Genomic DNA, 13,239 nt, shown 5'->3' on the forward strand with positions numbered 1-13,239 from the left:
GCGTAAACCCTGTCGAAATAAAACTTTGCAGAAGTTTTTTTTTTCGCTTTCAGCATAAGATTCTGATAAAAATACTGATCAAGAACGATCCATTATATTTGATGGCAAAAACTTCCTTGGTTTTAAATCCCGCAGTGAACTGATTGTTTAGACACGGTTCCCAGCAGATCGCCAAAGTCAAGCATCACTGGCTGCGGTCAATGTGCGGGTGGGAGACCACTTGGATCAGTCTGCGTAGGGACCGAGGGTTTGCGGTATGAGTCCTCGTTAAACTGTTCTACCGTAAAGTGCTCGACTTCGCGCGCAGATCATTGGGCTACGGAAGCGGGGTGCCATCCCCTCATCCTCAGGGATACTTCCCAGACAGTCACCAATAGCCCATTGTGCAGCTCTAGTGTGACGTAAATGAACTACAACTACAACAAATCCTTGGCTTTAAAAAATACGATTAAAATAAACAGTCATTCTTAAGACTCGCATGACGTGAAGGAACGAAAACGTGGCATTAAATACAATGTCAGGGCCGGATTAAGAGCCTTAGAGGCCCTAAGCACTTACAAAATTTTGATGCTCCTTGAATGTCATTAAAAATATCAACAAACATAAGTGAAAAATGTTTTTCTTAAACAAAATTAGAGTAAGTGTCCAAAAGTAAATTTATATAACTGCAAGAAGAGGATCTATAAAGGGAATAAAAAAAGTTTCAATTAACTCTTTGAAGAGTTTTCAACGCTAACCACATATTTTGTGATCTTAAAGACGAACTAAAATTATTTTGGTAATTCTGATGTTTTATTTTTTAAAAAATTCCCTGTATTTCAAGCTATTTTTTTCTTCATTTTAATTCTATGAAATAGAACATAATTTTTTACTCAAACTTTCTGGGTGCTCCGTGATATCGTTAAATATGCTTTTTAAATTTTTTGTAACAAATACGTGACATTTTTTTATTGTGGTTCTCAAATTAATATTCATTTAAAAAATTATCGACCATAAACGAATTTCTATAGGTAGTAAAAAAATTTGCAAAAACTTAATACTGTATCAAAATTGAATTAATAATCAATAAAATTAACAAGCAATTTTTCTTTTATCTCTGAAAGTGTTGGGACACCTGTGATAATTTTCTGTGAGTTTATAGAATTGTTCATATTACCTTCCGCATTTATTATTATTACTTGATTTAACTCATTTTCGTATTTATAACGATAGTAACATGCAATTGAAATATCTACTACTTTCCGATTAGCTACAGTATTCAAATCTGCACTTGAGCTGCGTGTTTATTGAGAATTCAAGTCGTTTCCTGACCACAACAAAGATAGTTTATTAACACTATATCGGCAAATAGGACGTATCACAAATAGATATATTAATCACTTCAGTAGCCAAAGTGCTCCAAATTCCACCAGCACTCTATTGACAAAACCAGTTACGATTGCTTCCGGACCACTGAAAGTTATGTTTATCGTCATTTTATCACTAAAGAGATTTTTTTTCGTGAAACAAAACCTCGAATTTCCTCGTTTTATGAGTGGAATCTACAAATTTCAATAGTATCTGAAACCTAAACTCTGTGTCTGATGACAATTAAAGTTACATTTCCTAAAGATTGTAAAACAAAACTTATATCCGTTTTATTGACAATCAAAATTTTAACGATTTTCAAACATTAACAGGCAACACTTAAAACGAAAAAAAATAAAATATAAATTTTAAGAACTATGTTTTCAGGAGGACAAAAAAGAAAAAAAATATTTTTGTTACACCTAAAACGAAAAATATAGGCGCATCACTTTCTAACGATGGAGAGAAAGAGCAACTAAAGTTCGTGATAATCGTATCACCAGCTATCCCCCTCTCCGTTTTTAGAAAATTATGCGTCCATAGTTTTTTGTTTTAGAAGTAGCAAAATCGAATGATTCCTTTTCTCTCTCGCTAACTTGAAAAATATTGCGTATATTACATTATTATGCAAAATAAATATTTATTTTGCATTATAATGTAATATACGCTGATTAATAATTACACGCTGATTAATAATTACACGTTGATTACAATCAGTTATTAATTGCACGTAATTCAATTATTACAATCACAATCAAAAATATTCTAAAACTAAACTCAGTGGCGCGACAGCCCATAGAGGGCCAAGGCCTACTTTTCTCGAGTTAAGTTGTTTGCCTCCAGTTGCTGAGTTGAGTTGTTTGCCTCCTGCTGCTGAGCCAAGTTGTTTGCCTCCTGTTGTTGAGTTGAGCTGTTTGCCTCCTGCTGCTGAGTTGAGTTGTTTGCCTACTGCTGATTTGATTGATTTGATTTGATCATTTACGTCGCACTAGAGCTGCACAATGGGCTATTAGCGAAGGTCTGGGAAACAACCTTGAGGATGATCCAAAGACATGCCATCACAATTTTGATCCTCCACAGAGGGGATGGCACTCTCGCTTCGGTAGCCCGACGACCTGCAAGCGAAGTCGAGCACTTTACGGTAGAACAGTTTAACGAGGACCAATACCGCACACCCTCGGTCTCTACGCAGACTGATCCAAGTGGTCACCCACCCGCACACTGACCGCAGCCAGTGATGCTTGACTTCGGTGATCTGCTGGGAACCATGTCTTAACGATCAGTCCACTGCGGGACTGCCAACTGCTGATGAGTTGAGTTCTTTTCATCCTGCTGCCAAGTTGAGTTGAGTTGTTTGCCACCTGTTGCTCAGTTGAGTTGAGTTGCTTCTCTCCTGCTGCCAAGTTGAGCTGTTTGCCTCCTGTTGCTAAAGTTGTTTGCCTCCTGTTGCTAAGTAGAGTTGAGTTGCTTCTCTCCTGCTGCCAAGTTGAGTTGAGTTGTTTGCCACCTGTTGCTGAGTTGAGTTTTTGTTCTCTCCTGTTGCTGAGTTGAGTTGTTTCTCGCCTGCTGCTGAGTTAAGTTGTTTATCTCCTGCTGCTGAGTTGAGCTGTTTGCCAGCTGTTGCTGAGTTAAGTTGTTCTCATCCTGCTGCTAAGTAGAGTTGAGTTGTTTCTCTCCTGCTGCTGAGTTGAGTTGTCTGCCTCCTGTTGCTGAGTTGAGTTGTTTCTCTCCCGCTGCTGAGTTGAGCTGCCCCCTGTTGCGAAGCTGAGTTGAGTTGTTTGCCTCCTGCTGCTGAGTTGCGTTGAGTTGTTTGCCTCCTGTTGCTGAGTTGAGCTGTTTTTCACCTGCTGCTGAGTTGAGTTGTTTGCCCCCTGTTTCTGAGTTGAGTTGTTTTCAGTCTGCTGCCAAGTTGTGTTGAGTTTTTGCCTCCTGCTTATTTTTTGATAAGCAGGAGGCAAACAACTAACTCAACTCCTGATTAAGTGATAAGTTGAGCTGTTAGCCTGCTGCTTATTTTTTGAGTAATTATTTTTTGAGTAATCACTTCTCACGTTGTCACTTTTCACGTAATCATTTTCAAGCAATCACTTTCTGCGTAATCACTTTTTTCGTAATCATTTTTACGTAATCGCTTTCTGCATAATGATTTTTACGTAATCGCTTTTTGCGTAAATATTTTTTCTTGGTTTTTGTAATCATTTTTCCTAAGCAGTAGTACAACATCAGTTACTAATTTTCCGCGTACTCCAGAAAATTAAATATTTAAAACTTGAACAGATTGAAACAGTGCGATGCTATCGATAAATCAGTATGTGCGAATTTTTTCGTTTTTTTAAATTTCATATTCAAGGAGACTTGGTTTGATTTTAAAAGTATTCATCTTTTTTAGATTTTAATAATGCAAGAGGCTAGAAAAAGAAGCAAAAACCCCTAGAGATTTATCGAAGTCGTTCGACTGCCGTAAAAAACGAAATAAAAATAAATAAAACTGATAGTTTAACTTTCTTCCTTCTCTGACTATTTGAAAATTTACAATAAAATTAGTGTTCAATACAAACATATATGTTTGTTATAAAGCAATCGCTCCATCAGTCTGTTTTAAATACAAAACTCTTTTTCCATAATTCACTAATTTTCAAGGAAAGAGAAATCAAAATGAAGTAGCATATAAAGATTCAATTATAAAGTTTACTTATTATTAATTGAGAGCCTTAACTGTATATGTTGAATAAATTTTAAAAGTGTAGAATATTTTGAAATTCCCGGTGGCTGAGTTGTAGCGCTTCGCGCTCCCGTGCCACAGGTCCTGGGTTCGATCCTCGGGCCGGGCAAGGTTGTCTCAGCCTTTCACCCCTTTAGTGGGTCGATGAATGAGTACCATGAACTAAACACTGAAGGTTCCACGTTCGACTGACCACCTGACCGGAACATATGCTCCTGAACCCCAGAGCCCAAGGTCAAGAAAACTGAGATGGGCACAGTAGGCCTTGGCCCTCTATGGGCTGTCACGCCATTGAGTTTAATTTTAGAATATTTTTGATTGTGATTGTAATAATTGAATTGAGTGCAATTAATAATTGATTGAAATAAATATTTATTTTGCATTATACGAGGGTTGCTATTTATATTTCTGGCCTTGGCAACAGTAAGTGTTGCTAGGCGACCGCAGACGATTTTAATCGAAAGTTTGATATTTTTAAACATAAATTCGGCAGACGATTTACCATTATAGCTTCATTTGTGTTGTTGACAGTAAATTGAAAAGTTCTTCTCTTTCAAAAAATGGAATTGAATCGTGAACATTTTCGTGCCATTATTTTTCATAACTTTCGACGTGGATTGTCAAGACAAGAGTGCTTCGATGAACTTAATTCTTTATTCAGCGATAAAGCGCCATCCTGCAGCACTGTAAAAAATTGGTATAACGAATTTAATCGTGGTCGATGTTCGATCCAGGACGAATCCCGTGCAGGTCGTCCAAAATCCGTTGTTGTGCCAAAAAAGATTGATGCTGTGCGTGAACTGATAAAGCAAGATCGTCATATGACATACCGTGAGACAGAGGCGTCTTTGGACATTAGTATGACTAGCATCAGTAAAATATTGCATGAACAATTGAGCGTAAAAAAAATTTGTTCGCGTTGGATCCCGCATAATCTGACAAACGCTCAAAAAAAGGCTCGTGTCGATTGGTGCAAGGAAATGTTGGAAGAATACGTTCAAGGTACATCAAAGGCTGTGTATAACATTTACACAGGTGACGAATCATGGATCTATGCATATGAGTCGAAAACAAAACAGCAATCAACTGTATGGGTCTTCCAAGACGAGGCAAAACCAACAAAAGTTGTTCGAGGAAGAAGCACATCGTCGAAACAAATGATGGCCTGTTTCTTCGGCATTAACGGTCATGTGGCAACAGTGGCGTTAGAGCTACGCAGGACGGTCAATTCTGAATGGTACACGACCATTTGTTTGTCAGAAGTCATCGGAGAAATTCGAAAAAAGCAGAAGAACAGGCGAATCATTCCTCATCATGACAATGCGAGCTCTCACACATCGACTCAAACAAAGGCATTTCTGACGGAGCGAAAGATCGAACTGAAGGGTGATCCGCCGTGCAGCCCTGATTTGGCACCCAATGACTTCTTCTTATTCCCACACATCAAAAATAAATTACGTGGACAACGATTTTCGACCCCCGAAGAAGCGGTTGATGCATTCAAAACGCATGTTTTGGAGTTACCTCAATCGGACTGGAAAAAGTGCTTTGAAAATTGGTTCAAACGCATGCAAAAGTGTATTGATCAAAATGGAGAATATTTTGAAAAACAATAAAGCCAATTTCGATCCTACATATTAGTTTTTTCCTTATTAGGCCAGAAATATAAATAGCAACCCTCGTAATGTTACATACGCTACGTTTTTCAAGTTAATGAGAAAAAAACTGAATAATTCGATTTTGCCACTTCTAAAACAAAAAACGATGGGCGCATCATTTTCTAAAGATGGAGAGGGGGGATAGCTGGTGATAGGATTATTACGAACTTTAATTCCTCTTTCTCTCCATCGCTAGAAAGTGATGCGCCTATATTTTTCGTTTTAGGTGTGACAAAAATATTTTTTCTTCTTTTTTGTCCTTTCTTCTTTTTTTGTTGTTCTGAAAACATAGTTCTTAAAATTTATATTTAATTTTTTCTTGTTTTACCTGCTAATGTTTGAAAATCGTTAAAATTTTGATTGTCGAAAAAACGGATATAAGTTTTGTTTCACAATCATTAGGAAATGTAACTTGAATTGTCATCAGACACAGAGTTCAGGTTTCAGACACAATTGAAATTAGTAGATTCTACTCATAAAGCGAAGAAATTCGAAGTTTTGTTTCACGAAAAAAATTCTCTTTAGTGATAAAATGACGATAAACTTAATTTTCAGTGGTCCGGAAGCAATCGTAACTGGTTTTGTCAATAGAGTGCTGGTGGAATTTGGAGCACTTTGGCTACCTAAGTGATTAAAATATCTATTTGTGATACGTCCTACTTGCCGATAACTCTATTTGTTATCGGCAAATAGGACTCTATTAAAAAACTCTATTTGCTGTGGTCAGGAAACGACTTCAATTCTCAATAAGCACGGAGCTGAAGTACAGATATGAATACTGTAGCTAATCGGAAAGAAGTAGATATTTCAATTGCATGTTACCATCGGTATAAATACGAAAATGAGTTAAATCAAGTAATAATAATAAATTCTGTAGGTAATAAGAACAATTCTATAAACTCACAGAGAATTATCACAGGTGTCCCAACACTTTCAGAGATAAAAGAAAAATTGTTTGTTAATTTTATTGATTATTAATTCAATTTTGATGCAGTATTAAGCTTTTGAAAATTTTTTTATTCTCTATAGAAATTCGTTAATGGTCGATAATTTTTTTTGCATGAATATTAGTTTGAAATCCACAATAAAAAAATTTCACTTATTTGTTAGAAAAAATTTAAAAAGTATATTAAACAATATTGCTGAACACCCGGAAAGTTTGAATAATTTTTTAATTACATTTAAGGAGCATCAAAATCTTGTAAGTGCTTAGGGCCTCTAAGGCCCTGAACCTAGGCAAACATCATCGGATCTTCATGATGCATTACCGCACGTGAGTTAAAACAAATATTAAGCTCTACACTTCGTTTTATTGCGAAGCGTCAGGTTTTTGAAGAGACACTGTGTTTGATGTGATGTATTCTATTGAATGGCAAAAAAGAGAATTGCCACATGATTTGGTTAATTGAAAAAATAACTCGATGCTAAATTGGCCAGCTCATATCAGCAGAAATACCTGATGTCGCCATTGATCCAGACTTTTTTCAGATCATCATCCAAAATATGTTTCATGGTCCGCAGGGCAATATTTTTCTTAAATAAAACTGAAGTAAGTTTACAAAATTAAATAAGTTTATGTAACTGCCAAATTTAGCCCTTTTTGCAGAGAACCTGGTGGAAATCAAAATTTTTCAATTGACTCTTAGAAAGTTTTTCAAGGCTAATCAAGTGTTCTTCGATTTTAGAGCAAAATTAAAATAATTTCAACATTCCTGGTATTTCATTTTTAAAAAAATTTCTTGACTTACAAGCTGTTTTTCTTCTTCATTTTAATTCTATAAAGTAAAACCTAATTTTTTATTCAAACTTTCTGGGTGATATTTTCAAATATGCTTTTTAAATTTTTGCTAAAAATATTTTCACTGTGGGCGTTAAGTTAATGTTCACGTAAAAAAAATTATCGAACTTAACCAATTTTTATGGAGAATACAAAAACATACAAAAGCTTAATTTAGTATGTAAACGAAATTAATAATAAATAAAAATGACAAACAACTCTTTTTTTTTTATCTCTTTGAATGTTAAGAAACCTGTGACAGCTCTCCATGAATTTATAAAAGATTTCTCATTATTTACGGTATTTATTATTATTATTAATGAAATTATTTCGCTTTTTGTGACAAAATCGGTTTATTTTCACTCCTTTGAAAAACGTAGTGTTTAAAATTTTATTTTACAATATTGCTTTATTTGTAACAATCAATCAAAAATATTCTATACATTAATTATGTTTAATGTAATTAATGTAATTGTTAATTATGTTTAATGTAATTTCTGAATTAATAATAAATTTAATTTATAATTAAACCGTTATATGTTACTTAACTTTAATTTCATGTTTGTGAAAAAGTGAGTTTTGTATATAAGTGATATTGTGATTATTTTATGACGCATGATATGCTTTCGTATTGAATTGTATTGAACATGAATTTATCTGTAAATTTGCAGATAGTCTACGAAGTACCTTAACGAGAAAAATCTATTAGTTTTATTTATTTTTATTGTCGGTCTCGTCACAGCGCGGTGAAGGTTTAAACGCAAATATTTTAAAATGCTTGTATTAAGTGACAAACCATATGCAAACGACAGGAAATTTAGTTGCTTTTAATTAGAAAAGTTGCTTATTTGCACTCTAATAGAAGATTTTAAATCAGTTAAATTTAAAGAGCAACTGTAACCAACCAATTGCACTGATGCAAACCAAATAACTTAATTAACTAGTATTTTTAATAGTCTTCAATATCTTTGTCATGCATAAATAGTCTAATATTATTTTGAGAAGTTTTTTTTTTTCAATTATGATTTTAAAGAGGATTAGAAATGTTTTAATACATAAGCTAATGCACTAATATAATATGGTTGCTTTATATATTTAACTGAAACTGGTTATTTATTTTAATTTAACAGTGAGCTCCACTATTCAGTATTACAACAATTTTTTAATCTGTTTCCTAGGCTTTTTATTTGAACGAAGCACAGGACTTCAGAAAGCATTACTATTAAAGCAATTTAAAAAGTTATTAACATATAAAGTTATTAAAGTATGGACAAATTATCAGCTTGTAAAAGAAGCTTATTTTTAGCAACCTTTTTTCAGTTTATATTAACTGGTTTTAATTATACTCAAATTATTGTTTTGATGCCTATTTAAACTTTAAAAATAATGTGGAATTTGAACTCTTTTTTTTAAAGCAATTTTAATTAAAAGCTTAATCATGAAAATAAAGAAAAAATACAAGAAATAAATTCAATATTTTTTAATTATAAGAACTTTTAAAATCATGCCCTATTAGATGAAGGAAAAAAAAGATTTTTTAAATTTATACAATATTTTCTGAAAAAGGGTGTGCGCAAAATGAAAAAGTGAACCTCCCCCCGAGCAAATTTTCATTAAATAATCAGATTTTCACATACTAGGACTCACTTTTAATGGGTTCAAAAGTCAAATCTTAAATGGGCCAATTAATTAATACAGGAGATGTTTTAATGATATAATAAATTACAAAATCCAACACAAATACGTACTTTCTTTAAAAAAATATATCTCATTTCCACAGATTTGGAATTCTGATACTCAAAATATGGATATCAGCTGGCTACAATCAGGAAAATATGGTCGCAATAGTTTATGCAGGAGGCAGTCGAAAGTTCGGAACTTTTTATGTTAATTTAACTTTTTGCGCATTTCGCGATATCACGAGAAATTTTTAAGCGAATCAAAAGAGTTTTGTACACAATTATAACATTCACTAATCCAAAGATAATTTCATTTAAAAAATTTTTTTATAATTATTAATTATTTTATCTAAAAGTTGTCGAAACGTTTTTCTGTCTTAACATATACAAATTTTTACACCATAGTAAAGTATGTAATTTTAAATCACAAAATTTGAACGAAATAAATGGATCGAATAGTTTCTGAGTAAGCAAATTTCAAAACGCCATATATTTGAATTTTGATTTCTCTAGAATTATTCCACCAATTTAATTTAAATTTTTGTATTTTGTTGTTTAAAATTACGTACTTAACAATATAATACCTTACAATTCAATTTCCCTTCAGTAGATAAAATATATTATAATAATTATTATTTTACATACAATTATATTCGGATAAAGAAATTTAAAAAATTGTGTGCAAAAACTTTTTGATTTGCTTAGCAATTTCCAGAGATATGGCGAAATACGAAAAAAGTAAAATTAACATGGATAGGTCCAAACTTTTAATCGCTCTCCTGTATAAATTATTGGGATCATATTTTACAGATTTCGGCTTCCCTGCCCTTTATTTCAAGGGTGACAATACCAAAACTGTCGATTTTTTCCCAAGAAGATGGTTTTTTGAGTCTGATACCATAACTTAAAACATCGTCAGCATGAATTTGAACGATTTATATTTAAGGTTAATACTTTGAACTACAAAGCTTGAGTATGCGAAAATCCGATCATTAGATTAGATTAAAAGTTATTCTGAACGTTCACTTTTTATTTCGCGCACAGCATATCAAATTTGGCCATTACATTCATTTGGTCTAAAATAAATTAAGCTAATTTTACATTATAAAATATGCCTACTTTTCCCGTATTAATTTTGAATCTAATAAAAATTTTTCATTGAATAGTATACCTAATTTTCATTTTAAATGTTCTATTTGAAATCAGTTTATTAAAGTGACTTATCTCAGGATCAATAAAAATCCCATTACAATGTTTTCAATAATCTATAAATGAAAAGGGGAAACACAAGTTAAAAGTAAATTAATAAAAATAAATTGTTGCTTTTTACGTCAGTCGTGAAGTCTTCAAAGAATCTCAGGGAGATCCTTGCTTTTTTTTATAACCTCGTTGAATTATTAAATCTTAAAAAAGACTTATACCTTTAAAATTAAGCTAAATCTCCTCCAACATGAAATATAAAAAAAAAACACACTTAGTCAAGATCAAATCGCACTCTAAAATCTGTTTAACTTTTAAATGTTCAATTAACAAGTACAAGAGTACGCGTGAAATGAGAAAATTGATGTAGCTCCTAATCACGTCCTAATCCTTTTCTGTAACAGAAGTTACCACAAAGAAGGACAATTTAAAAGTTTCAATCTTATCTTATCTTCCGTATATAGAGAAGTAGCATTTTTCACTGAGAAAAAAGCAAAAGTTTAGGGGGGATTTAGCGATCCCCAAGATGTTTCAGAGACGAAAAAGATGCTTTGACTTTGGCATGTCAGTGTTGGAAATCAATTTGTTACGCTTGTATACACAAAGCTTCTTCCCAGCTCTAGCTTGTAGTTCAGATCTTAGCTATTCACCGACTATATAGGTGGTCTGTTAGGCAAAAGCATTGATCATTTTGTGAATACACAACTTTCTTTTTCGTGTCAGCGTGATTGAAATAATTATAACACAATATCAATTTAGTTAAAGTCAATTAGTTAAAACCATGCAATAAAAATGGAATTAAAATGTGTAAAAAATTATGTCTAGTAGAAATTTGTTTTTTCATTGGTGCTTGGTATTGCCCACCTTACCTCTGGTGCCCTAAGCACGTGCTTAATGGTTAATCCGGCCTTGTGCAATGTGAAGTAACGACAAGAAAACATAAATAAAAGTGGAAAAAACTGAAAAAAACCGTAGTGGTCCAAAAGTAAAATTAAAAAAAACTAGGAAAACCACAGTAGCCGAGAAAAGCAAATCATGGCAAAAAGCATTTCCACGTTTCACGGAGAGATGGTTTGAAAACTATTATCGGAGAAGATGGAGAGAACTAAAATCGTTAACACGAGAATCGGTTTTCATATGGACAAAATAAGATTCCTGGGTATCAAGATGACCTGATGTGACATTAGAATTTTAGCATTATTGATATAAAATTTATCCCCAAGATGTGAAGCAACAGATTTATCGTATTCATGAAAAAGGACTTCTCTACCGTGAACCTTTAGTTTAAATGAGTCCTTTAGTCTTCTAAACATTACATGAAGTAACAAGTTAACAAGAAGTAAATATTAAGCCCGCTAAACATTTACTTCAAACGTTGCCATTCTCAGGGCTTGCTAGACGTTAATGACTCGTAACGTGAATTTTTGAGTGCTTAAAACATGTCAACTTTTATTTACATTTTCTTATTTTTCGAAGATAATGAAGTTTTTATCTCCCCTCTTTAGTTTCATTGGATGATTCATTTAAGTACGCAGTATATTAAATTATAATATTTAATGTGATATTAAAATTAGTTTTATGTAAGATAACGGTTATGGCTTTTAGATTGAAAAAAACATAATAATATATAATTCCTCAAACTTTCTAAAAAATTCAAAGCAGTACATTTTTATTCAATATTTTTATTTTATTTTTATTAATTTAATTTTTGCCTGCAGGTGTGAAAAGCATTTTTTAGGAGATTAGTCTTTTGCTTCAATGCTAAACCATAAGTCTGTGGCGCCATTATTTTTGGCTTGAACAAGTACATCTCATATGGGCTCTTTAGAGCGCCACTAGTGGTCTAAAGGGGCGGTCATTTTTGACCTGTTAGCCCCAAAAAGTAGTGAGTCAAAATGGCTTACCTGTTTTTTGGTAATCCTGAAATACGGAGGACACTATTTATCACCTTGCTTTAAATTCATAGGTGCACAATTGTCACACAAACATAAGTAGCAAAGTAATGCTACGCTGGAACATTACAACAACTCCAACTTCACCGTGGCCTGTATAAAGTACAGTTTTTAAACTAAATTTTAGATGCAAAAAACATTCAGAGTAAAGGACATACGATACTCCGAAAGTAAAATATTCTCTCTCATCTTGCATCTGTCGATGCAGTTGTTGTTAGAAATGCTGTCTGCCGACCACTGCCGAACATTCAAATAGCGAATGCCGATGAAAATTTCAATTCTCCATCGTAGCCGAAAAAAAACAATATTCACAAATTTCTCGGTCCCGCAGTGGACTGATTGTTAAGACGCGGTTCCCAGCAGATCACCGAAGTCAAGCATCACTGGCTGCGGTCAGTGTGCGGAAGGGTGACCACTTGGATCAGTCTGCTTAGGGACCTAAGGTGTGCGGTGTGGGTGCTCGTTAAACTGTTCTACCATAAAGTGCTAGACTTCACGTGCAAGTCGTCGGGCTACCGAAGCGGGGGTGCCATCTCCTCTACAGAGGATCAAAATTATGATGGCATGTTCTCGGATCATCCTCAGGGATGCTTCCCAGAACGTCGCCAATAGCCCATTGTGCAGCTTTAGTGCGACATAAATGAACTACAACAACAAGTTTCTCGTAAGTGCCAGCCAGATTGTCGTGTAGCTAGCGTGCCTGACTGCAAAGCCAATGCCTGCGGGCTCGAATCCCACGAAGGGCATGGGTGTTTCTCTCTGCGTGTTGTTCTCGATTGTGTGATGTGTGAATGGGGCCCACTGTGGCAGTTTGGCGTGGGTAGTGTTGCTCGCCTCCGTGACTTAGGTTCACAGGTGCCCACTGGGTAACATTAAATGAGTAACACTTTCGCCATCTTCCAAG

The sequence above is a fragment of the Parasteatoda tepidariorum genome, chromosome 12, assembly GCF_982258835.1.
Source record: "Parasteatoda tepidariorum strain Cologne lab strain chromosome 12, Ptep-v5.0, whole genome shotgun sequence".
Taxonomy (NCBI): domain Eukaryota; kingdom Metazoa; phylum Arthropoda; class Arachnida; order Araneae; family Theridiidae; genus Parasteatoda; species Parasteatoda tepidariorum.